The sequence below is a fragment of the Benincasa hispida genome, chromosome 3, assembly GCF_027475165.1.
Source record: "Benincasa hispida cultivar pf3 chromosome 3, pf3_genome.v1.1, whole genome shotgun sequence".
NCBI classification, from domain to species: Eukaryota; Viridiplantae; Streptophyta; class Magnoliopsida; order Cucurbitales; family Cucurbitaceae; genus Benincasa; species Benincasa hispida.
In genome coordinates this window covers 37425781-37449044 of record NC_143480.1, presented here as the reverse complement: position 1 = coordinate 37449044, position 23264 = coordinate 37425781, and the positions used below count along the sequence as shown (strand labels likewise).

The following is a 23264-nucleotide window of genomic DNA, read 5'->3' as shown; positions in this document are numbered from 1 at the left end:
TATTCTTAGAGTAAGAATCCAAAGGGTGGACTTTGATGGAATTGGTAAAGGGAATGAGGAAAAGTGATCGCGTAGAACGAACAAGCAATTGGGAGATAGTAGAATACTATCGTATAATCAGGTGCTTGTCGTTTAGGTCGGGGTACACGATCATGTAGTAAACACTAAGCAATCATCTATCAAAAGGTAAGCGATCGTTTAGTTCTGCTCGACGCGCTAAGCGATCGTGTAGTAAACGTAAGCGATCGTCTAGAAATCGTGGGCGATAGTTTAGTGCGTGGGTGTGCGATCGTTTAGGAAGACAGGCACTATCGTATAAGCTCTCAACGCTAAGCGATCATATACTTTCACACCATGAGTGAATTTTCGGATCTCTTTTTTCGTTTCTCATTCAAAATGAAAACAATTTTCATTTTATTCTCCAGTTACAAGAACTGAATCGAACTTCCCACTTTCGCACGAATCCAGATAAAAACTTGGCCAATTATCACATAACCACCCAATTAATTAATTAATGAATATAATTATATTATATTCTTAACCTATAGTTTAATATCATATATCAACTATAGAGTATTCTCCTCCACTTGATATAAATCATATTTATATCCAATTTTCTCCAAAATAATGTATCTCATACATTTAGTCAATCATATCATATATAATTAACGAGAAAGAAGTGAATTCTATCTTCTGTAGCTGAATCCCCAACTCCTAAATCAGACGAATCCCCAAAGTAGTAGGTTTGAGTCGGCGGCCTGGCCACTCGTACCCATGCACATCAAAGGACCACCCTCAATGGCAGGAGTTCCCAACTCACTCAGGATTGGGGTCATCTTACCTATGGTCATCCTAGTAAAGTAAAATCTCTATCATGAACGGTGTTATATGACGAGACGTTAACATTTCGTGGTCAGGTCTTATACAAACTTTTTGTATAGGATGCCCCCAGTCGCATGTCCCCAATACGAATGATCAGGATCAGACCATCTGTGATAAGTCACAACACTTGTGACCATTCCACAAAGCGGGTCACATCCCTAGCGTTATCAGGATAAGGTTTCCCTCCTTTATCCATATACTATAGACCATTTTGGTTATCACTTAAGACATGATCCACTTGTATGTCACCATCTACATGCTTAAGTTACATACAGAAAACCAGGGATTTTAGTTTATTGGTTTGTGTTAAAGTAAATAAAACATTCAACTGAGCAAAATCAATAAGTGAAGTAAAATATCATATATTATACATCACAAGCATTCGTACAAATTGTTTACAAACTACAAGGCACAAGACTTTAGGGCATTAACCCCAACAATCTCCCACGTGTCCAAAAGCGAAGTGAGGTGTACAAAAACTAGTACAAAACAATAAACTAGGGCATAAAAGCCCAATACAAGAAAACTCCCACTTGCCCTAGCTCAGTCGCAGGCAGTTCTGTAGACCCATGCTCTGAAGGTGACCCTCAAACATTGTAGCCATGAGAGCCTTCGTAAACGGGTCAACAACATTGTGCTTCAATGCAATCTTCGTGATGATCACGTCCCCTCGATGCACTATCTTGCGGATCAGGTGATACTTCCGCTCTATGTGTTTGTTGCGTCTGTGACTTCTAGGCTCCTTGGAGTTCGCCACAGCTCCACTATTATCACAATAGAGGGTAATGGGCCTAGATATATCTGGAACAACTTCTAGTTCTGTCAAGAACTTATTGAGCCATATGACCTCCTTAACAGCTTCGCAAGCGCATACTCCGCCTCCATAGTGGAATCGGTGATGCACCCCTGCTTAGTGCTTCGCCACACTAAAACTCCTCTGTTAAGAGTAAAGACTGACCCTGACGTGGACTTGCGAGAGTCCATATCAGTTTGAAAGTCAGAATCTGTGTATCTATTAAGGATCAAATCCCTAGATCCATACACGAACATGTAGTCTCTCGTTCTCCGAAGATACTTGAGGATGTTCTTCACTGCGGTCCAGTGGGGTACCTAATGACTATGCCCACAACGTAGCAGATGTCTGGTCTAGTACAAAACATCGCGTACATCAAATTGCCAATGATAGACACATAGGGGACTCGTCTCATCTTCTCAACCTCTTAAGGCTTCTTAGGACACATGTCCTTAGACAAAGTGACTTCATGCCTGAACAGCAGTAGGCCCCTCTTGGAGTCCTGCATCGAGTACTTGAGCAACATCTTGTCAATGTACGATGTCTAAGACAGTGCTAACACTTTGTTCTTACGATCTCAAAAGATTTGTATACCCAGAATAAACTGAGCCTCTCCCAAATCTTTCATTTGGAATTGGGTCGCTAGCCAGTTCTTAACTGCAGTCAGTAGACCTACGTCATTTCCAATGATTGGTATATTGTCTACATAAAACACTTAGAATACTACTGAAGCGTTGACGATCTTCTTGTAGATACAAGGTTCATCAATGTTCTGGTCAAAGCCATATTACTTGATTGCAGTATCAAACCGTATGTTCCAAGATCTAGATGCCTATTTCAACCCATAAATGGACTGATTCATCTTGCAAATTTTTTGCTCTTGATCTTGGGCTATGAATCCCTCAGGTTGCACCATGTAAATGGTCTCCTCAAGATTGCCATTCAGAAAGGTCGTCTTGACATCCATTTGCCAGATCTTATAATTATAATAAGCTGCAATGGACAGGAGGATGCAGATTGACTTTAACATGTCAACAGTCGAGAAAGTCTCCCCATAGTTGACTCCCTCTACCTGTGTATAACCCTTTGCGACAAGTCGAGCCTTGAAGGTTTGCAGCTTCCCATAAGCACCCTATTCGCACTTGTAGATCCATTTACAACCTATGTGTCTTACCCCATCAGGCTGATCTATAAGATCCCATACTGAGTTGAAGTACATCGACTCCATCTCAAGATCCATGGCCTTTACCCATTCATCCCAGTCTACGTCCTCCATTGCCTTCTGATAAGACAACTGATCTTCAACATCGTCATCTGCTACCATAGCTAGGATTTCTGTGAAACCCAGATAGCGAACGGGTGGGTTCGCGACTCTCCCACTGTGTCAAGGTTTCCTCAATTCTTGAGGTGGAACCAACCTATTAGATGAACTACCATCAACAACTCTTGCTGATGAAACGGGCTCTTCAACAACTCTTGTTGAAGTTTCATTAGTTTCATTGGAAAGTTCACGCAACACGACTTTACTTCGTGGACTGTGCTCCCTTATATGATCCTCCTCTAGGAAAGTAGCGTTCGTGGAAACAAACACCCTATTTTCCAACGGATCATAAAAATAACCCCCTCGTGCACTTTTGGGGTATCCTACAAAAAGGTATAACCTCGACCATAGTTCCAATTTCTTGGGATTTGTCTCAAGCACATGTGCAGGACAATCCCAAATGCGAAAGTGACGTAAACTAGCTTTACGCTTGTTCCACAACTCCAGAGGTGTTCTCGCAACACTCTTGGAAGGAACACAGTTGAGTATGTAAATCGTAATCTCCACTGTGAAACCCCAAAACGAGTCCGATAAGAAAGTGTAACTCATCATCGAAAGAACCATGTCCAACAAGGTTCTATTTCTCCTCTCCACTATACCATTCTGCTGAGGTGTACCCGGTGTTGAAAGTTGGGAAACGATTCCATGTTCTATCAAATAGTCCTGGAATGATGAGTCCAAAAACTCTCCACCTCGATCCGATCAAAGTGTTTTAATCCGTCTATCCAATGCATTTTCAGCTTCAGCCTTGAACTCTTTGAACTTTTCAGAGGATTCAGACTTCCGTTGCATGAGATAAACATACCCATACCTAGAGTAATCATCAGTAAAACTGATAAAATACTCATAGCCACCTCGGGCTCGCACATTCATAGAACCACAGAGGTCGGAATGTACTAACTCAAGACACTCTTTGGCTCGATAACCTTTTCTAGTAAAAGGTCTTTTAGACATCTTACCCTCAAGGCAAGATTCACACACTGGTAAAAAATTTTCTTCTAACTCACTTAGAAGGATATGATTTATTGTTCATTAGAAGGATATGTGGTACTTAAGAAATTAGATGTAATTATAGGGGTAAAACGGTAATTTTGGCACAGTTGTACTTACGAGCAATTTGTGAAGGGCTAACACTCTGTTGATTGGTTATATCCAATGGATATAGAAATATATCTGTAGTATGAAGTGTGTAGTTGTCGGTCTTTAATGGAGTGACCGAAAGTTAATGTAAGTTGGGTAATTTAATTAAAGGAGTTTATTTAATTATCCAAGTACCATTGGAGTTTCAATCTATAGGTCTATAAAGTCCTTTTTGTAGCTCAACAAGGATTATTGAGAATTAATTTTGGATAAGTTTGAATTTTTCAAATTAATTGAGGGATTAATTATATATGATATAATTAATTTAAATAAATTATATGTGATATAATTAATATAATGTATTTGATACATTATAATATAAAGTTTATGTGAGAGGATATAAATATATGAATATGATTCAAATATTAATTATATGAAATGGATTCATATATTTAATATAAATTTAATTTATATTAAATTTCATATATTATTGAGAGAATTCTAACTATAGGTTATATTGCATTTGATACAATATAAAAACTATAGGTTATATATTATATTTGATATAACAGATAGTTTAATGTATAATATATGATAATCATATATGTATATTAAATTTTATTTTATTTTATTTTGAATTAAATTAAATGAGGGAGTTATGACAATAACTCCCTCCCTATTTTCTCTCAATAACGATTGTGAGTAGGAAGTTGGAGATGGACGATCTTCTTCTTTCGAAAACATAGAACGTCTGTGTGTGAAGAAAGAGGGCATGTATTCTCACAGAAGAAAGCTCTCTCTCATCTAACACAAATTCTCTCCCTCTCCCAAAATCAACAGAGCCCACAAAACTCCTATAAATCTCATATCCTAGAGGAGAATACAAAGGATTATCTATTGGTTGTGTCCAATATGGGTTTTGATCATGATTCATAAGGAAGAGAATTGATCGTGACTTTTTGAAGAGAAGTTCGTGAAGATTAGTTTCTTCAAGAGGTTAGTAAACCAAACCCCTCTTCCTTCTCTGTATTTCCTCTAAACATGTTATAATTTTGTTAGAATGCATAATTATATCTTATGTAATTTCAATTCACTATTTAAATTTGTAAATTGAGACACGATCCTACTTCCGCTTTGGACTTCACAATCCCTTCTCAATTATAACCGAACCCTTCTCGGGCCAGGAGAGGGCGTGGCACCACATTGTTTAAGTCTCGGTAATCAGCCTTTAAGGAAGCAATTTCTCTACTTACCCTATGAATAGGGAATGAGTAAATTCCTTCTTGTGAAGCTATGTTACCAGCTCCTCAATTCCCCAAAATGATAGGCATACTGAGTCGAAGAAACTGGTCACTCTTACCCCTACAAATCTAAGGATCGCCTTTATAGGCAGGAGTTCACAACTCATTCAGGATTCAGGTCAAGTCATCTATGGTCATCTTGGTGAAATGTAAGTTTCTACTAACAATGGTGTTATATAGAGAGACTATTCATTTCGTGGTCTTATCTTATACAAATTCTTTATATAGAATACCCTCGCTCGCATGTCTCCATATGAATGTGTAGGATTATATCAGCAACAGTGGAAGCACAAGGGTCATCTAAGCACTCTAATTCACCAATTTTGGCAAAATATAAAACATGCTCTTGCAGAAAACAAGTGAGTTTCAAGACATACCTCTTGTAGAACTTTTTCAAAGCTCCTTCTCCAGCTGCTATCTTCTCCAAGTTTTGTTGTAGAATACCTCAAGATCTTGCCCACTATTCTCTTGGTACTCTAGATTGAGTTGTGGGACTCAAAACAAGCTTGAATCAAGGGATGAAGAAGAAAAGCTCACAGCAACAATCTTGGTGAAGAACCCTTTCTTCAACCTGAATTTTCTCTAAAATTCTCTATAGATTGCATGCCCGAATTTCACTCCAATCTCTTCACTATATTGTAGATCAACATGCAAAGGAGAGAGTTGCATGAGTTGCAGCTCATGCTTGGAGAAGACAAGGCAAAGAGAATGCTATTTGTGTGAGCTACTTAGGTGATGGATAATGGAAAACAAGATTTTTCAATTTTGTGTTTTATTTTCTAATTTTCCAATTTTATCATAAAATCAAAAATAATTTTTCCAAAATACATTTTGATTTTAAAAAATTGAAAAAAAAAATGTAATTAATTTCATAAATTAATTTTTAAATAAAACTAATTAATTTAATATCAAATATTAAATTAATTTTTACACATCCATCTTTATATATTCAAATCATATTTAAATATACAAATTCCCCTATTCCGTTTAATCCTCAAATTAAACATGTAATTATATCTCATATAATTACTAATTCCCTTAATTCTAATTTGAACATTTCAAATTAACTTATCACGCTATTCTAGAGCTAGTCCGTTACGAGTTAATATGGGGACCTTGCGGACCTACAGATCATGGGCTCCAACGATCCGAGATTAATTAGCTAAACTCATTAGACCAGATTAATCCCCATTCGTTAACTAATGTGTCACTCCATTAAAGCCCATAGTTGCACTCTCCCTCACTGTAGATATATTATGTCCACATGATTTAACCATAATCAACAAGTCGACCCTTCACAGGTTGTTCGTAATAACAACTGGGTCAAATATCTGTTTTACCCCCGAGATTACGTATTATTCCTCAAATCCCTACTAATCCTCTAATGAACAACTAGTTTGTGATCCAATCACTAAACCAAACTCTCTCAATCCAGTGAGAGGGTAGAGCCCCTTGTTCAAGACTTAGATTCAATACTTGAGAGAACAACCTTTCTCCTATCCCTAAATCGGGTATGCGTGAACTCTGTCTTGCACCCTTGTCCCCAGCTATCTATCCGGTCTTATCCCTGAAATGGGAGTCTTATTGAGCCAACTCTCACCTATGAAAATCTAAGGGCAATCCCGAATAAATAGGAGTTCATAGTTAACTCAGGTTTAAGATCAAGTTATCTAGGTCATCTAGATAAAATAGTTAGTCATATACAGTAAACAGCGTTATAAAGTAATAGTGACTTATTTCTTGGTCCTGATCTTATACAAACTCATTGCATAGGACGCCCCCACTCCTCATGTCATAACATGTACGAATTAAGATCACATCGTATGCAGCACTTTATAACTCTTTGTAACAATTACAGAGTAGGCCGCATCCAATAGTGTTACCAGAATAAGGTACCCAATCTTATTCATGTACCATAGATCATTTTTTATTATTTACTCGAACCTGATCTACTCTTATGTCTCCACATAAAGTTCAAGTGCTCATACAATAGTCATGGGTCTTATTTTATTGGATTTAGATTTTTTTTACAATTTATGAAATCAATAATAAGTTTCTTGATTATAGAAAATGTTTATCATTTTACAAACTGCGAGTTTTAGGACATAAAAATCAACAGAATGCCCTAAATCTCATGGTTTTGTAGCTTGTAATTGTATTTTTACAAACTTATTATTTATCTAATAAAATAAGTTGTATTTTATTTGACTTTTAGTTGCATTACCCAAAAACCAATAAACTAAGATCCAAGGTTATTTGATGTAACTTAAACATGTATGTGGAGACATACAAGTGGATCATGTTAAGATGGTAACCTGAACAATCTGTAGTAGATGGATAAGACCGGGTATCTTATTGATACGATCATACCATGCCATGAAATGAATATTAATTGTGAGATTATAACACACTGTTTTATCTAATTGAACCCAAATGCAAGCTCAATTAGAGTCCTGGTGAGTCCAGGGTCAAACTTAGGAATTGCTTTACAAGTATGCAATGAAGTTTAATGTTTTGATCTTGACGCAATTGATTACTAATTAGAGTGAATTTGATATTACTCTAACACTAAGTTATATGCGATGGGGTTTATACTTTGAGTGAAATAGTATACGCGATGGTTGTGAAACGTAGATATGCGATGACAGGGTTGAGAAGAATATTCGCTAACAATTCCTAAGTAAATATATAAATCATGCATTCAAGCATGCACTTAAGATTAGAACTTACACTTCTCAGTGTACTGATAACTTGTAGAAATACAAGTTATTTATGCCACCTTATCTAGATATTGTGGCCAAAAGTTAGTAAATATGCACCGATTGTATGAAAATTAACCTAGTATTACAATAATTATAAACGTTTGCAATTATGCCCACTAATACCATAAAGATGGAAGACAAGCCGAATTTTACTCTGTTTTGCAGGAGACCAAGTCACCGCTTGCGCTCAAGGCTCACGAGAAATTGATCAACGCATCTCTATCACATTGCGTCTGTCAGTCAATAATGAAGAGACGTTTACCGTAATGATGGCGCATTGCAACAGTCGATCCAGAGCTGTGTGCAATCGCATGCGGTAATAAAAATAACATCGCATGCGAATCCATGATCGAAAGATGCAGCTGAGCAACGCAAAAGCGGAGGATTGAAACACGTGTACAACTAACGATTTTGCAAAATTGACGGTCTGATTGCATAACAGAAGGAATAATATCCCTCCATCTTCGGAATTACCATAACGATCAAGTGAGGGGCCACAAAGTCGGAGTCAAAGATCTGCACCTATAAATACCCCATTGATTTCAGAAAAAAAGTATGCTACAGGATACAGGGTAAATGCTACAAAACTGTTGAGAGAAAAGACTGAGCTGAGTGCTTAAGTGAAGAAATCTGGGAAGAAAACGAGATAAGGCCGAGAGGTGAATCTCAGATCTAATCTGCCAAACACCCAATTGAAAGCTCTATGCAAAGATCCCTGCAACCGGTGGAGCAAGCCTGAGGGAAGCTCTTCCTACCATCAAATCCATCATATTCAGCATGCAGATCTCCATCGAATCAGTGCCAAGACATTGACACTTGTTTGTATCTGTTCTATCTCTTTCATCGTTGTATTTCATGTTTTCTTTATCTCTTCATTCACACACCGTGTATCAAATACTTAATAGAGATATTAAATGTTTCGATAGCCTTCATTTACCATTTTCTGTCTATTTTCGTTCACCCGTCAATCACTTTCTTCATGATGTCTTCTTAATTCTCTAATAAGCAATATGAATTAACTAAGTACTTAGTCTGTGTTAAAGATATAAAATGCGTTTAGCTAGGGCATACTAGACGACATCTTCACCTGTAAGAGCAGAAGTGAAGATACCATTCTGATCTATCGAGAGAAGGTCAGAATAATGCGTTAACTAAAGCGAGTAGTACTTCTAGACATGGAAGCAACCTTGCGTTCATTACGTTAGTCTCTTTCACCACAGACATGTGGGAGCGCGGCCGATCACTGAAAGGTGTACACCAAGAAAAGAGCAAAACAACATTTGTAGCTTCAACGCAATTGAGAACTTGTGTTGTTTATATTCTTTGTCTTTGTCTTTCTATTTTGTTCATAAGACTTGCCGCTGCATCCCACGTCTTTGCATAACTTTCACAGCTAGCCTTGACCCCAGCATCTTGTACATGAAGCCTGTATCTTGTATCATCTAGCTTAGGTTTATCGTATTTCATTTTATTATCGCAACTTTACTGCTTTACTTTATTTTATCGCAATTTATATACCTGTACAAACACATTTTTAAAGATTGAAAACCTGGTCGCATATATCATGAACATACCACAATAACCTAAACTAGTCCCCGTGTTTGACCTCGGATCACACCGAGAAACTTGCGGTGGAATTACACTTGATTCTATTGTAAGGATACTTGTGACAACGCATGGCATACTACGTGAACACCCATCATTAACGCATATCTAGCGGTAGTATCACATCATTTCGAGCATAGAACATCATCAATCATACCTATCAAAATCTGCATTACATGTACATGGCCACACTATCCTATCTCTAGGATGCATGCGATGAGTGTGTAATGCAAAAGATGTTACTCATTTTTAAAGGACCTCTCTTCTTGTTTTATGAGTTCTAAGTCTTTAGTTCTCTCAAACTGAGATTTAATCGACTTAGGGTAATCTTTCGACTTATTCAAGTATTTCATCAGACATACATAAAACAAGTAAAATGCATGGTTTAAATATTTCTTAGTTCATGTTAGTTAGATGCTTCTCAATCCATGAAAGATTTAGTTGCTCATAATGAATAAAGAGAGTATGGATGAAAGTTGAAATGAATATATATTCATATTAAAGAAATGAGTCCTTGCAATGCTTAAACAATACAAATACACTTAAGATAAAGAATAAGGATAGGGAGTCAAGTCGTGGTGCACAATTTCTTGTTTCCCCCAACTTCCTCAATGACTGCTTCACTACAAGTATTGAAAGATGAAGTTCATCTTCTACTTCCACAGGAAATCAAAGTTCTCACTAAAGTTTTTGAATGGATGTAAGAGAAGGGCTTCTTTAACAGAATTTTTACTCTTGATTCTTCTTAGAAAGTCGTCCCCCTTTTTGCATGGCGACTCATGGCTATTTATAGACGTTCGAGGATAGTATTTTTTTCTCTTGCTTATGATTATGTTGATAAGGTGCATTAAATTCCATACCCTGATGCACCGCGTTGCGCGTCAGGAGTTCATTGGCTCTGCAATGAAGCTTTCTTATCAGCCACCAACTCAATCTTTGATTTGACCTCCACCGCCCAAGTGTCGCGTCATGTCTCATCACTTGGAGTTACTGACTCGGCTAGCTATGCGATCATGTGTAAGCATTGAGAATCCTCATTTGATCGCATCAGCAGTCATTCTGCACTTAAACAAAGTGATTTTAACTTTAAAATAGACAGATTAGATGTTGAGTGTATGTGATCGCATGCTGCAATTATTTCTACGATTTTTCTTAGCAAATTGTCACATTTTCAAAGTTTTTTTCTAATTTTTTTAGATAAAAAAAGGTATAATAACTTGTATTTTTACAAGTTATAACTTATCCTGGTGACACTACAGATACAACCCGCTTTGTAATTGTTACAATTGTTGTAAAGTGCTACCTATACATCCTATACAAAGAGTTTGTATAAGATCGCATCACAAAATGAATAGTCTCTCTTTATAACACCGTTGCGAGAAGAAACTTATATTTCACTAGGATGACCATAAGCGATTTGGCCTAAATCCTCAGTGAGTTGTGAACTCTTGCCTATAAGGGCGGTCCTTTGATTTATATAGGTGAGAGTAGACAGATTCACCGACTCAATAAGCCTACCATCTTGGGGATTTGTCTGATTGGGGAGATGGGAACACAACTATACAATAAGGAATTCATTCCTTCCCTATTGTTAGGATAAGTAGATAAATTGTCACTTACGGGTTGATTTGGGGCTTAAACAATGTGGCGCCATACCCTCTCCTAGCCCAAGAGGGGTTCGGTTATAGTTGGACTATAACTAATTGTTCATTAGAGGGATCAATGGTACTTAAGGAATTAGATGTAACTATAGGGGTAAAGTGGTAATTTTAACCTAGCTGTACTTACGAGCAATTTGTGAAGGCTCAATGCACCGTTGATTGATTATATCCAATTGATATAGAAATATATCTATAGTGCGAAGAATGTAGTTGTCGGTTTTTAGTAGTGTGACCGACAGTTAATGAAGGTTGATTAATTTAATTAAAAAGTTTAATTAATTAATCAAGTATCATTAGAAATTCAATCTATAGGTTTATAAGGTCCCCTTGTTAGCTCAATAAGGATTAATGAGAATCAAATTAATGTTTAGGTTAATTTGAATTGTTCAAATTAATTAAAGGGAATTAATTATATACGATATAATTAATATAATTTATATGATACTTTAGAATATAAAGTTTTGATGAGAGAAATATATGAATATGATTCAAATATTAATTATATGAATGTGATTCAAATAAAAATTATAGGTTAAAATTAATATGAATATGATTCATATTAATTCTATAGGTTATATGAGGAATAATAAACTATAGGTTATATTGTATATGATATAATATAAACTATAGGTTATATATTATATGTGATATAACATAGTTTGATATTTATATATATAATAAGTTAGTTAATATATATATTATTTTGATTAAAATTCATTAATTTTAATTTTAATTTAAATGATAAAAAAGGAGGAAGTTATAACTCCCTCATATACATGAAATTTATAGAAAGAGGATAAACGTTTCATCTTCTTCATCTCCTTCCTTAAAACTCACTGTGAAAAATCTCTCAAGAAAAAAAATTAATTCTGGGTTGCTGTGAACGTGAGATCGGGAGAAGGTGAATATTCGTGTTCTTGTTGTGATTCGAAGAGAATTCGAGAAGATATTTTTCTTCAAGGATAAGTTTTTCAAATTCCCTATTTCCTCATAAAATCATAGTAGGTTGCATGCTTGATTATTATTAGTTTATCCTGTGTTTTTGTCCTCTGTGTTCATTGTTCTGTGAAATGAAAATCGGGACACGATCGCATTAATTTTCTTCCACTTCGGGATATTCAAAATCCCTTTAATTTGTGTGAGATATTAGAGATTATCCATTAAACCTAAAATTGATATCGAATCCTCTGATTGGACGAATATATTGATATTTGGCTAAACCATGTCATATTGCCCAAGGCTCCAAGTTAAATCAAATAGACCTTGTAAGTTACAAGTCATTGATGTATATTGTTTGTACCATTTAGATGACTTCAGTTGAAAACAAATGAGCAAGTGTCAATTCTAAAGATTTCATTAATATTAAAACACATAAATATTATGACTTGAATTTTCACCCTCATTTTTCTTTTAAAAATTACATGTGTTGTTTTATATATATTAATGAATAATAAGCTTAATAAAAAGGAAAATATTAGGAAAGAAAATATAATTAGGCCATAATTTAAGTTAACATACATGATTTTTGTCTATTTATAATTATAATTATAATTTATATCCAAAAAATGGAAACTACCTCGATAATTTTCCAAACTCGAAAGGTATAATAATTCTGTGCTTAAATTAAAAGAAATTTAGGTCTTCACGTTTGAAATTTGTGGCTATCAATTCTCTAAACTCTTAAAAATGTATAATAAATCTCTGAATTTTTTTTTTCATCTAATTAAATCGTGAAATCCCGTCGAACAACAATTTTATTTTGAATTTATGTGTTTTAAAATGTATGCTTCTTTTCTCTCTTTTTCAATTATGATTTTTAAATTCTAAAACACACAAATATCACATTATCCGACTTAAATTCTCACTCTAAAAGTAATAATTTTATGCGCTTAAATCATAAGAAATTTAGATCTTGAATTTGAGATTTGTGTTTATCAAATTTCTAAGCTTTTAAAAATGTTTAATAGATCTCGGAATTCTTAATTTTGTATTTAATAAATCATAAAATCTTATTTGATAACAATTTTGTTTTTAATTTTATATATTTTTTTCAATTTATATTTGTTTCCTCCAATTTTCTATACGATTTTCACTTTTGTTAAAAGAAACTCTTGAATTCCATGTCATAATCTAAAAATAAGAATAAGTTTTTGATAAATATATTTTTTTTAGTTTTCAAGATTCGACTTAGTTTTTTTAAAATATTAGTAGAGAGTGGATAACAAAACATAGAAATTTATAGGTGAAAGTAGTATTTATAAACTTAATTTATAATAATTAAAAACAAGAAATTAAACCGATATCAAACGAGACTTGAAGAAGGTTATTTATAAAGTCATAACCTAAACTGAAAAGACATGAAAAGAGGACTTTGATGGCCATAGACATTGTCCATATGCTTAAAAGACAATGAACTTTCTCAATCTTTCATTGTAACCAAAGACTTTTTCACATAGTTCTGAATTTGGGTAAGATATTGTTCTGATGGTCTTTAAAAAAAAAAAAAAAAAATCCATTTTTAAAGTCTTGATTTGATATAAAAACGTGTTACAAAATAACTTCTCAGTAAATGCTTAGACCGTGTTTGATAATGATTTCTTTTTTATTTATCTTTTCTAAGATTTATAATTATTTCTCGTGATTTTTTTGGTATGATTATTTTCATGAAAACTTGATTAACAGAAACTGTTGTTTATCTTTAAATTATTATTTTATAAATACATTCGAATTAGAGGTGTTCAAAAAATTCGATAATCCGAAAAAACCGATCGATCCAATCCAATCCGTGTGATTTAAGTTGGGTTATGAGTTGGGTTGGGTTCAAATAAATGAAAATTTTATGGGTTGGGTTGGTTCATGGGTTCACCTAATAAAACCCAAACCAATCCGAACCAAGCCGAATTTATTATTAACTTTAAAAAATATATTTTTTATTACTTATAACACAATTATTTATACGTATGTTGATTTTAATTTTATTTAATTTAAATATTTTTTGAATAATTTATTATTCAACAACTCTTAAATAGTCTCTTTTCACTTTAGAAAGAAATTTTTCACTATATAAATTGAAATTGAATTGTTAATCTTAATTCAATATATGAAAATAATTAAATTAGATTTTTATGTATTTACATTTTGCTTCTTAAATAAATGATCTGATTAACCCAAATCAACCCAACCCAACTCAACCCAAATATTTCATGGTTGGATTGGGTTGGGTTCTTTTTTTAATAAGGATTATTTAGGTTGAAAAAATTTACAATCCAAACAATTGAGTTGGGTCTAAAGAGTCTTTTAATCTAATCTAACTCAACTCATGAACACCCCTAATTCGAATACAAAAAATAGATCGTGTGCTTTTTTCTTGCATAAGAACTTGCTTTATATGGAAAGAAATATGATCGATCTTGACAGTAAGAGATGATTTCAATGGAAGCTTCATCGACCGTTGGATTGCTCGAAAAGACGATTTAGATCTTATGGCTACAGCTTGTTTGGCCATATGGATTGATAGAAATAATTTGAATAATGTTAAGATGGATTGGTTAAAATTTATTTATTTAAAATATTAAAATTTGACATACATAAAGATTGAAATTGGAAATTCATAAATATGAAAGACCGCATTATGAAAAAGTCCGAAGATTGCAGTAACTAATAAACATATATAATCTACGCCCGTCGACTTACCAACTGGTGTCGTGGTGTAGTTGGTTATCACGTCAGTCTAACACACTGAAGGTCTCCGGTTCGAGTCCGGGCGACGCCATTCCTTGTTTTTTTTATTTATTTATTTTTTTTTCATTTAAAATTTAAGCCCAATAATAGGGTTACTAAATTGGGGTTATTCTTTTGTACGCTTTTTCTATGTTTTTTTTATTTATTTATTTTTTTTTTCATTTAAAATTTAAGCCCAATAATAGGGTTACTAAATTGGGGTTATTCTTTTGTACGCTTTTTCTAGAATATCTCACATCCTATTTTTTATTTATGATATTTGAGTTTAGTATTTATTTAGTTTTTAAATTTAGAAAATGGTTCTAAAGGTTCTTTAGACCATTATTTGACTAACATATAATACATATAAGTTAAGTTAATTGTGTAATATTAGAGTTTGTAAATTCATTAATTTAATGAATAGTTGGAGAATCAAGGCCCATATATATCATACCTGTTAAAGGTTGGGAAATTGCAATTGAGAGTTTTATTATGTGGTTTATTAAAAGTTTTTTTTAAATACAATTGGGAGTAGGAGGATTCGAATCACAGATCTCTGGTTACTAACATACTTGTATGCTAATTGAGATATGCTCGTTGTTTATAAAAAATTGTGATAAACTAAGTTGCTTTATACTATTTATATTGCCTTCATTTCGTCCTTCCATTCATAATCAATTAAAATACTCTTACTTGGTTCTCGAAGGGTAGGAATGAAAACTCTTCCTTTCAAATATCAAATGATGACAAGAAATCTTTTCAAATCAATTTTAGATTTGGAAGCAATGAAAACTCTTCCTTCTAAATCTGAAAATGAGAGAAAGAAGAAAGGTGACGACAACAACAAAGAGAGAAGATGGAGACTGAAGAAATCACCTCAATACAAAATAATATCAAATTAATAAATTAATAAATTTTCCTATTCAGTATCATATAACCAACAATATAATTATCGCGTCATTTTCTATTAATCAACTAACCTTTCGATAATCATTTAGAACTAACTTTTAAAATTTTAGAGACTACAATGACCTTTTATAAAACTTTAAATACAAAGGACAAAGCCGAATCAAAACCATGTAGGTTCATATTGTCATTTTTATAAGTAATATATAAGATAATCAAAGTATATATTTTTTATTATTATGAACTTTTTTATAAATATTTAATATTCTATTAAATACAAATTTTCAGGACATTCTATTAAATACAATTGAATGTTTAATAAATGCAAAATTTATGAAAATTTAAAATTATGGCTAATTTTAGTATTTCTGGTACTTGTTGAAATGAATGAATTTTGCTTTCATTTTAATTTTACTGTCATTTGGCTGTTTGAAGAGCATTGAATATGTAGGCTGTCATTTAAAACTACATGTCGTTCAGATGTTAACCTAACAAATCTTTTCAAGTGGGCCCGGTAGCCTAGATGCCCAAATACATATTTCTAGTTTGCTTTTTTTTTTAAAATAGAAAAAAACATATATCTAACGGGGTGTTTGACAACCAAGTAGAGTTGGATTGAGTTGATATTTTTTACCAACTTATTGTTTGACAACAAACTTTAAATGTCGGTGGGTTGAGTTGGTATTTTTTACCAACTCATTGTTTGACAATAAACTTTAATTGTCGGTGGGTTGAGTTGGTTATTTTACCAACTTACCCCAATTCTCCCTAATTCTCTCTCCCTACCACACTCCAACATACTCCGATAACCACCTTCGGGTGACCAACTTCGACGACCAAATTCGAGCTCCGACAACCAATTTCGACAACCACCTTGGTTAAAAAAAAATCTTTGGCTTCCACATTCGCATGACCAATTTCGACGAAGAACTTCGGGTTCCACCAACCCCCTTCAACGATAACTCTAGCAACTATCTCCAACGACTACCTTTGCACAAGCAACTTTGGCGACATACTCTACCTATCACCTTCATGTGCCCAACTTCGACGACCACTGATAAAAATAAAACAGTGGGTTTAATTACCCACCATTTTATCACTCTCACTCTCACCCGGTTTCCCACGTATTTTTTTTACTCTCCAACTCCCTCAATTACTTTGTCATTTCTCTCTCTCTCATGCTTTCTTCACATTTACTCCCCTTCTATCATTTTCTCTCTTCTTTCGTCGTCTGGTTCGTCTTTCTCATTTTCTCTCTTCTTTCTCTGTTTGACTCGTATGGGCTTTATTTTCCTTTTTCTTTCTCAACTCCTTTTTCTTTTTTGATTTTCTTTCTATGGCTATTCTTTTAGATCTAATTATTCTTCTTCTATTTCATTGTTTTCTTAGATTTAAAAAATATTACATACAACGTCCTATTATTGTTTCACTAAACAAAAGTTCAACGATATGTTTTAAACAACCTATCTCTTGATGTTTTCAAATATTACATAATCCTGATGAAATAGTGGAATTTAAAATTATAGCTCAAGTTTTTTTTTTTTTTTTTTAAAAAAAAAATAGTTTGTATACTGATATGTAACATAATAGTAGAAAAAATAGACATCAATATTTCTGAAATCATTTCATTGATTTTAGAAAAAGGTAAATCCATATTCCACAAATTGGTCAAAAAAAACTATTAGTTGGTTTTATGATTTAAATTATAAGATTTTAGTTTTTTTAGGATTAACATTTAAGTGTCATATCTTCTATCTAAAACAATGTCATTCATTTGATGGTATTAATCCTTTCAGTTCTTTTTAATTTTTACGATAATTAATGATTAAGTTGGGGTTTTAATGGAATAATTACTTCTATTTGAGTGTTTAAAAAATTGAATTCAAAATATGTGTATAGTTGAAAATTAAAATAAAAAATAACAAAAAACAAAAACAAAAACAAAATCAATTTCATTTACAAAAACAGCACCATATACCCCAACCCAACTCAACTCAACTCTACATCCAAATACAGACAATAATTATCAACTCAACTCAACTCTGTACACCAAACATAGACAATGTAATTCTCCATATAATAATTACCATCTCAACTCAACTCAATTCTCTGCTTTTATCGCACATTGAATTCCCCCTAAGGGTGTGTTTGGGGGCTCAATATGAGTTTTAAACTCAGTGAGATCCTATATCATCTCAATGTTGGGGGCCCGTTTTTATATTTCACCAATTTGAAATATCCAGTTCAATGGTTTGCAAACAATAATGGGAATTTGGAGGAGTGTTTCATATGTCCCCCTTTCCCTCACTCACACGTCTCTCCTTCTCCCTTTTCTCAGATATCTCCTTTTCCCTCTCCCCTCACTCACATGTCTATTCGTCTCCCCTTTCACGCTGTGAATCCTTCATTCGTTTCCTTTAGATCTCCTTCTCCCCTTTCTCCCCTCACATCTCTCTCAACATCATTTGAAACCCTAGTCATTTCAATCTTCTCCTCAATCCGCTTTCGTATGTCACCGTTTCATCTTCCCGCTTTTCATATTTGTTCGTCTCTTCTTTCACACATGTGAATCCCTCTCAAAACTCATCCTTCCGATCTCGAATCTACCCTTTCCTTCCTCTGTTTTTCCTCAAATCTCCTTCTTCCCTTTCCCTCTCACGTCTCTCTTAACCATCGTATGAAACCCTAACCGCTTCAATCTTCTCCTTAATCTCGCCCTCAACCCGCTTTCGTATGTCATCATTTCATCTTCCCACTTTCGTATGTCATAGATATGTTTTTTCTTCACAGATTTGTTGTTTTCTCACAGATCTAGTGTTTTCCCTTTTTTTCTCCTCGCCACTTCAATCTCGGCCTCAACCATGTCCTTGCCGCTTTTAACGGTCCTTCATTCACCCATAACCTGTTGTACGACTTATTTTTGGTCCTCGGTGTTGCTTTGGTCATCGGTCGTTGAATGCATGGCAGGGACTGGTTGAAGGAATTGTAGCTTGGTGGGAGAGAACATTGTCCACTTCAGGTTCGTTTTCTAAACCCTAGATCGGCTAATGATGAGTCTCTGTTTTGTTTCTCCTGAAATTTTCAATTTCATGCCTTGATCCTTTGTTTTTTGTATTTGATTTTCATGCCATGATTAATTTTTCTAAACATATTTTGTGTATTTCATGTTCTGTGTATTCATTTTCTAAACATGTTCTGTGTATTTCATGTTCTAAACATGTTCTGTGTATTTGATCCTTGATCCTCTGTTCTATGTATTCTGTATTATGTGATTTGTTTCATTTTTAATTTTGGGTCTTTTTCTCTGTCTTTCCCTTCAAATTTTCATTTTCATGCCTTCATTCTTTATTGTTCTGTGTATTTGATTTTTCAGCCATGTTTAATTTACCCACTAATTCTCTATTTTGTATCTTGTTGTTCTAATCTGAATGCCCCATTGAATCTTGAATTGTGTTAGTCCTAGTTATTAATTTTTTTTTGCATGTTTTCAATATTATGCATTATTAATTACTTCATTTACCAAACTGCCCACCAACTTTATTAATGATTATTTTGATTGTTTGCTGATTTTATTCCATTTGCATATTTCCACTACCCATTCAACCACTTCATTAATGACTCAACCAACTTATTAATTGTATTTGAGTTCATTTACATGATGTGAATTTAATTCTGAGGCTCGTCACATTATTTTTTTTTTAATATTTGTTGGGGTTGTTATTAATGTTCAACAACCACCCATCTTCCTATATAACAATTTTGGTCATTCTCTATTTAGAGCCTTCATTATCTTAGATTTAGTTTGTCAATCTCGTGAGTTGTTTAATTTGATTTCTTCTTCTCTACTTTCTATTCTTTGGTTATGTTATTTTCATATTATTAACTTCCTAATTTTTGGTTCTTTAGTGGGTAGTAGGGTGCCCCATTGTGTTTTGATCTGGCAACCCGTGGACTCTCCATCCAAATACTACTTCATAAAAGTTACATAGGTACTTCTCCATTCCATCTAGTTCTCTTCCTACATTTTAAGTATTTGTAGATTTTTTCTAACTTCTGTTTTTTGTTTTCTTATGCAGCCAAAACTAATAGGAACATTCAATTAGTTTGTGGTTAGTGTGTTACTTTATATATATATATATATTCCCCTATATTCAATTTTAGTTTTTTTTTTTTTTTTTTTGCGCCTCATTGTTACTTTATATATTTATTAATTTTTTACTATTTAACATTTTTTTGTGTTATCAATTTTGGTGTGATAGACTGTTTATTGTTTTTAAATTTTAGATGCTACCCATAATTGTAATACCTAAATTGACCTTGGATAATTTGATTTTATAAATTCAAATTAACGTTATGGCTTTTTTTTAATGGAAGTTATCCAATCGTTAAAATTACATTAATTATTATTAATAATAATCTAAATTAAATCATATCTTTGATATAATAATTGTTTATACTCTTTAATATGATTTTTTATATTATTTAATCATTTGTAATTATTTTAGTATAAATTATCAATATACAAATTATGGTCAATTATCACTATTCTAATCAATTTATTCAATTTTAGTAATTAATATAATCTTATTTAATTAAAAAAAATTTGAAACATTTTTTAAACCATCCTCTATAATATAATCATGTCTTTAATTAATTAACTATTCATATAATCATGTCTTTAATTAAGTAATTATTCATTTTAGTTGCACCATGTAAATTATTGAATTAAAAATAGTATTTGAAATGTTTCCTTCCCAGTAAAGTTTTGAAACTAATATGGACTTTTGACCAACTATGACTTATGCAACAACTTGATCAATTTATGAAAAGAATAATAAAAATGTAAATTATAGATTTTTAATATAATTCAAATGTAAATTCTTACTTCTTTTTTTTTTTTTATATGGATTTAAGGATGAGATGATTAATTTACCAATCTACTAGTTAAACTATCGAATAACTCATGAAGTTGTAGTAATGTATTTCAATTCAGACTCATCCCAGATAAAATTATTTTTCCTTTTGTATCCTAGGGATTTAGGTTTCTATCTCAATATATGGAAAATGAAAAGTCTTTACTCTCCTTTCAATCATCACCACATCCCACGACAACTATTCCTAATGTTGGCCCTATTACTGAATGACCATCGTATTATTTTTTGTAAGTTGGTTTGTTATTATTTTTTGTAACTTCCTCTAGTCTCTTATTTCATAGGTATCATATATTTGTTGATTTTTTGTGACATGTACAAATGACTCGTGACATGTGGCCCTTAGAAATGGATGCAAATTTTTCTAAGCAAGTTATAAAATGGTCATGTATAAAGCCATCAAATTATGTAAAACCTTTTGAGGTGAATGAATTTAATGAATTTCATATCCAGTCTATTTTTTTTTTAACTAGTGGAATGAATTTAATGAATTTCATGTCCGGTTTAAATTAACACTATTTTGTAAAACCATTTGACTTTCGTTGATGAGAAGTTTGGAATGAATAATATAAAATTGAACTGTATATCATATCTTGAGATTGGAAAAAAAATGCAATCAAAGTCTTATTCAAAATAGGATGGATACAATAATTGGAATATAAGATTTTTTTTTTTAAAAAAATAATGTTCATACAAGCAAATTATTATAGAGTACAAAAACTGAACCAAATAGCACTGACATATGAACTCTGCACACCCAAACACAGACATGTAAACTCAGACATAACAACTCTGCACACCCAAACACAGACATATGAACTCAGACATAACAACTCTATACACTCAAACACAGACATAACAACTCTACACACCCAAACACGGACATATATCAATTCAGACATAACAACTTGCGCACCCAAACATAGACATCAGAACTCCCGAGACATCAGAACTCCCCATATCCTATATCATCTCAGTGCCTCAAACAACCCCTAAGTTATTTTTTTTCACAATATTTTGGACTTTTTTTATTTTTATAATAACAAAAATTTTATAAAATAATTATATTTTTTCAACTATTGTGGTGTTATTCTATCCACTAGTTATATTAGGATATACGAATAATTAATGGTATATTTGAAATACATTTTTCATTTGTAAAAAATTCTAAATGTTTGGCAACCATTAAAAATGCATTTTAGAAAAATGAGTTTATAAAATATGGTTTAGGATAAACACTTGAAATCAAGTTTAAGATAAACACTTGAAATCAACTTTTAGATAGATGAATTTTGAGTTTTTAATAGGTAATCTCTCTCTAATTTGTATGAGAAGCTCTTACCACGACCACCAGCGAACTCCAGCCATAACCTTCGACAATCACCACCGTCCAACCTTTGGCCACCATCTCCGTTCAACTTTCGACCAACACTTTTCTCGACAGTTGCTGACAAACCTCTACCCACCACCTCCTCCGGCGGTCGTCGTCAGTCAACTCTGACCATTACCACCATTGATAAAATCTTTTATAAAAATTTGATATTAATAAAAACACTTTTGATAAATAGTTACCAAACATATGTGTATTTTTATTTTAAATAATTTTTATCAAAAATATTAAAATGAAAACGGATTTTTGAAAAACACTTTTTTCTAAGTCATTCCAAACATGTCCTAAGAAGATTTATTACATCTATCTAATAGCATAGACTAAATTCATTTGCTCTAAGTAACATTAATTAATTCATGTAACATCAAGCTGAATAAACATAAATTAGGAGAGAGAATTCATCGATAATACATGTACCAGAGCGACGCAACAATTTTTTCATTAGTAGTGGCAATAATTCGAAACATAGCTCAACTAATTTGGATATACATTTTCCACCAAGAAAAAAAAAACCTTTTAAGACTTCATATTTTTTATATTCTCGACAATAATTATAACAATTATCTTCCTTGTTCACTCCGCCCTCAAAGTTTTTTTTTTTTTTTTTTTTTTTTGATATGGATATATGTTGAGTTTTGACAAAATATTAGAAGTACAATTATCTTACATTAGAAAAGTTTAAGTGATAGACTCACAAAACTATAAAAGGAGTTTATGCTTTTAGTTTCAGATCATCCCAGTTAGAGATATTTTAAAACTTTGGTATGTTAACTCTAGTTAAATTTTCTTTTGCATTCTCTAATTTGAAAGTGAGATTGGGTGCGCAGAGTATGAAAACTTTGAGAGAGTGTTCTTGTAATTGAGATTAGGGAGAAAAATGTTGTATGATTAACAAATTTCTTATGATAGATT

The 23264-nt window shown here is 32.8% G+C and overlaps 1 long non-coding RNA gene and 1 other non-coding gene across 2 annotated transcripts; both read left to right on the top strand.

Moving 5' to 3' along the window:
• Positions 1 to 15103: 15103 nt before the first annotated feature.
• TRNAV-AAC (transfer RNA valine (anticodon AAC)) lies at positions 15104 to 15177 on the top strand. Its single transcript has one exon. It is a non-coding gene; the product is annotated as a tRNA-Val (tRNA).
• Positions 15178 to 18399: 3222 nt separating this feature from the next.
• On the top strand, positions 18400 to 20276 carry LOC150037237 (uncharacterized). Its single transcript, XR_016528723.1, has 3 exons — positions 18400 to 19050; positions 19938 to 20020; positions 20108 to 20276. It is a non-coding gene; the product is annotated as an uncharacterized LOC150037237 (long non-coding RNA).
• Positions 20277 to 23264: the final 2988 nt, after the last annotated feature.